The sequence below is a fragment of the Panulirus ornatus genome, chromosome 42, assembly GCF_036320965.1.
Source record: "Panulirus ornatus isolate Po-2019 chromosome 42, ASM3632096v1, whole genome shotgun sequence".
Lineage (NCBI taxonomy): Eukaryota > Metazoa > Arthropoda > Malacostraca > Decapoda > Palinuridae > Panulirus > Panulirus ornatus.
The window spans coordinates 28,508,678-28,513,186 of record NC_092265.1 but is presented as its reverse complement, the minus strand read 5'-3'; the positions used below and the strand labels follow the sequence as shown (position 1 = coordinate 28,513,186).

The following is a 4,509-nucleotide window of genomic DNA, read 5'->3' as shown; positions in this document are numbered from 1 at the left end:
GGGACTTAGTATTATATAAAGCACTGAGATTACCACGGCAAAATACTGTTTGACCGACCGTTGCCGACTAGCCGGCAAAATAACCACAGGGTAAATCTCCATGTTGCTGTCGTGTTTTCCTCTCAATTTTCCACGAAGAAATGAGTTTTACTTTTTTATTGTCGTTGCAATAGATTGGAACTAAGCAATAGACTGGAACTAAGCAATAGACTGGAACTAAGCAATAGACTGGAACTAAACAATAGACTGGAACTAAGCAATAGACTGGAACTAAAAAATAGATTGGAACTAAGCAATAGACTGGAACTAAGCCATAGACTGGAACTAAACAATAGACTGGAACTAAGCAATAGACTGGAACTAAACAATAGACTGGAACTAAGCAATAGACTGGAACTAAACAATAGACTGGAACTAAGCTGACCTGGTATGAGGTCAGAGCCCTCATTATCATCCCTGCTAACTACCGGAAGCAGATTAAGTCGTTCTACAACCGATGTCCGGCCCATGTTAACTCTGATGTGCCCAGCAGTTGGAGGAGGATCGCCAGAAGCTTCTGGAAGATTTCAAGGACGTCTTGGTGGACCTGACCCTTTCAGATAAGGTCGAAAACCCCAATTTATTGTGAAGATCTTCACTATAACGTTGGACGAACATACTGAATGTTGCACACATGTGATGCGGACAAAATGAAAAAAGAAAAAGACAAAAACTATGTCTGGTGTGGGTCTCGAACCCACGACCTTGAGTGTGTGAGACTCACGCTCTACCACTGAGCTAACCAGACAATAGAAAAATACGTCTGTTTCTTCAATTTGAATTAATGAAAATCTTTGCGAGGCAGCGTTTAGAAAAGAGAGATGTCTTTGACGAAATTTACTTGCTTAGCTTGTTCTTCTGTTCCTCATTATCGAAAGTAAACATACTGAAGGATATATATATATATATATATATATATATATATATATATATATATATATATATATATATATATATATATATATATATATATATATATGTATATGTGAGGCGTCTGGGGTAAGCTATGGAGGGCTGTGTGGGTATGTATATTTGCGTGTGTGGACGTATGTATATACATGTGTATGGGGGGGTTGGGCCATTTCTTTCGTCTGTTTCCTTGCGCTACCTCGCAAATGCGGGAGACAGCGACAAAGTATAATAAAAAAAAAATAATATATATATATATATATATATATATATATATATATATATATATATGTATGTATATATATATATATATATATATATATATATATACATATATATATATATATATATATATATATATATATATATATATATATATATATATATATATATATATATATATATATATATATATATATATATATATATATATATATATATATATATATATATACGAACAAAGTGCATATGAATGCGCACCTTCATAGACCATACAAACCTCCAACAGCCAGGATTGAACCCGAGACCCTTGTGCAAGAGGAGGGAATGCTACCGATAGGCTCATGGCCTAGCGGTAGCATTCCCGCCTGTTGCACAGGGGTCCCGGGTTAGATCCTGGCTGTTGGAGGTTTGTATGTGATATATATATATATATATATATATATATATATATATATATATATATATATATATATATATATATATTGATCCCTGGGGATAGGGGAGAAAGAATACTTCCCACGTATTTCCTGCGTGTCGTAGAAGGCGACTAAAAGGGGAGGGAGCGGGGGACTGGAAATCCTCCCCTCTCATTATTTTTTTTAATTTTCCAAAAGAGGGAACAGAGAAGGTGGCCAGGTGAGGATATTCCCTCAAAGGCCCAGTTCTCTGTTCTTAACGCTACCTCGCTAACGCGGGATATGGCGAATAGTTTGAAAGAAAGAAATATATATATATATATATATATATATATATATATATATATATATATATATATATATATATATATATATATATATATATATATATATATATATATATATTGATATATATATTGGAAAGGATCACAATTTTGCGCGTGATCAAGTATATTCCTATGGATTTCTGTAGAAAGTACGTGGGACATTCATTTTAAGCAAATTATTTTATACAATAAGAAATAAAATCCCATAACTTTTCTGGAGCACAGGGTACAGAAATGTATGTAACATGAAACCGGTAGAATTAACATATCTAACATAAAGATTTCTATTTTGCAGATAACATAAATGTTTTACATGTAGAAATCAGTAATATCTTGAACAACCTAAACATAATACCATCAAATTTTATATTACAAGTTTTTTATCCGGGTTTTACGCATTAAAACGATATTGTTTACAGAAACGTAATGTAGTTATTATCAGCACAAGGTTTAGGTCTTAAACAAGTTATGAGTTTATATTCTTCAAAACTTTAGTAAAGTCCATTAAGTATACTTTGAAAAAGAGACTTGTTTTTTTTGCTTTTGTGAACACTAATGAGAAAATCATCAATGTTTTTCTTTTAAATGTTCGATACGAATCAAATCAAAGTATCTTTCAGAGAAAATGTATGTCAAAATCAGCAAGACACAAACAATTAAGTCTGATTAACTAAAGATCATTAAATAACAAATAAAGAATATGATATGCGAATTTCAACAATCTCATTAATATCACAAATTCAATTATGTTACACAACATTTTCAAGTCATTAAAAGTAATAAAAGGAAAAGCGGTCCGGAAGTAACTTGTTACTCTCAGCGTAAACACATATAGGCGGAATCCGGTAACACCTCTTAGATAGCATATGGAAGACAGAGTAGAGTGGCTAGGCTCAGAAGAATGTTCTCCACTTCAACTGATTAATGATATGTTAAGGATGAAGACAACACAAACCACATACATCGATTGTGAGGATGGAATCAGGGATGAAACATCTATAACTAGAAAGGTTAAAGATACAAAGATGGTGAAATACCTTTACCCGGGATCAGTAGCACCTGTGGCAATGGACACAGCTTTGTAATGCTTGATCACTTACAACTGATCAACTTTAATACGAAAGTCTTAGGTATTGTCCCTCAAGAAAACTTTTTATAAATATTTAAAAAGACATATATATGCTATATGTACGTTATCTCTAGAATATATCTTTACCTGGGACATGTAACACTTGTGTGGATAGACACAACTTTGTAATGTATGATCCATTACACAAAATAAACTTCGCTAACGAAGAGTTATACCACGAGTCGATGGAGAACATTAATCAAATACCTATACAGAATTTTCATGTAAGATAAGAGGCATTTCTTGATAGTAAACATAAGAAATTGATGATGAAAGAAAAGAGACATAGATGTAAATATTTTGTTAAAAGATGAAATACTCCTGCATTAAACTGGCTCCTTGTGTTCCATTTTCACTAGATACCCGCATGATAACGCATTCTGTTCTTTATAATCATAAATGTTTATGTTTTTAACACGTTTTATCATTTCTTATATAATCTTAAGGATTCAGGCTTAAAGATCTTGGTTCTGAACAACCATTATAATGCAACACAATACATAATTATAATAAGTCATTTATCACGATATCCATTATATTTGTACCAGATTCTTCAAGTCCTCAGTCACGTTTGTTAATATCGGTGCTGTTTCCTGTGGAGCGGATAGCGCCAGAAATGGATGAAGGCAAGCAAGTATGTATATGTATATGCCATACATAAGATAAACAATTATCCTCGTATGAGGGAAGCATCTTGGTTGTGCGATTAATTTCATTATTTCTCTTCAACAATGAACATCACCCTGGTATAGTGAACATATGCTTGATATGATCCTGTAAGCGCCAGCATGTCAAAAGCATCTTCAAGTAATGTAAAGTGTGTAGTGAAGATGGCTCTTAACCAGACCCGTGAGCGAACAGGAAGGCATGTGATACTGTCAAGGGAAATAATGTCGGCGTTTTGGTTTATTGATAAGAAATGCTATAATTCCCTTAACACAGTTGCCAATCCCCACCAGTGGCATAATTATCACTCTCATGAATAAATTCACTGCAATTTTGATCACTTTCATCTTCACCATTCATACCATACAATTATTTTCAGCAATCTAACTTATGCATTATCATTACTATACATTACGTACATTACAGCAGTAGTGATATTTCGTGTGTGATAAAAGATGGTGACGTCTTTCCCATACACATATCATTATCAAATATTTACCTTACTCTACATAGCACACTACACTTCCCTATCAAAACACACGCCTTTTACTATCCTCAAGATTATCATAACTGCCTTATATTTTAACAGGATTAACCATCCTTGATATGCACATATTCATGCCTACCACAAGTATTATCATAACTACTCTAGACAATACAAAAACATAACTACAACCATACGAAGTTTACAACCAACTATATTACTTATCCGGGATATTAAGAGAACATGTCATCAACCATCTCTCACTAAAACAAAAACAGATCATCCATCATCATGCGCAGTGTGTACAAAAACGTTCAT

General features: G+C 33.3%; 1 non-coding gene across 1 annotated transcript; it reads right to left on the bottom strand.

Annotated features, from left to right (window-relative positions):
- Positions 1-715: 715 nt before the first annotated feature.
- On the bottom strand, positions 716-787 carry TRNAV-CAC (transfer RNA valine (anticodon CAC)). The gene has a single exon. It is a non-coding gene; the product is annotated as a tRNA-Val (tRNA).
- Between the last annotated feature and the right edge of the window lie 3,722 nt (positions 788-4,509).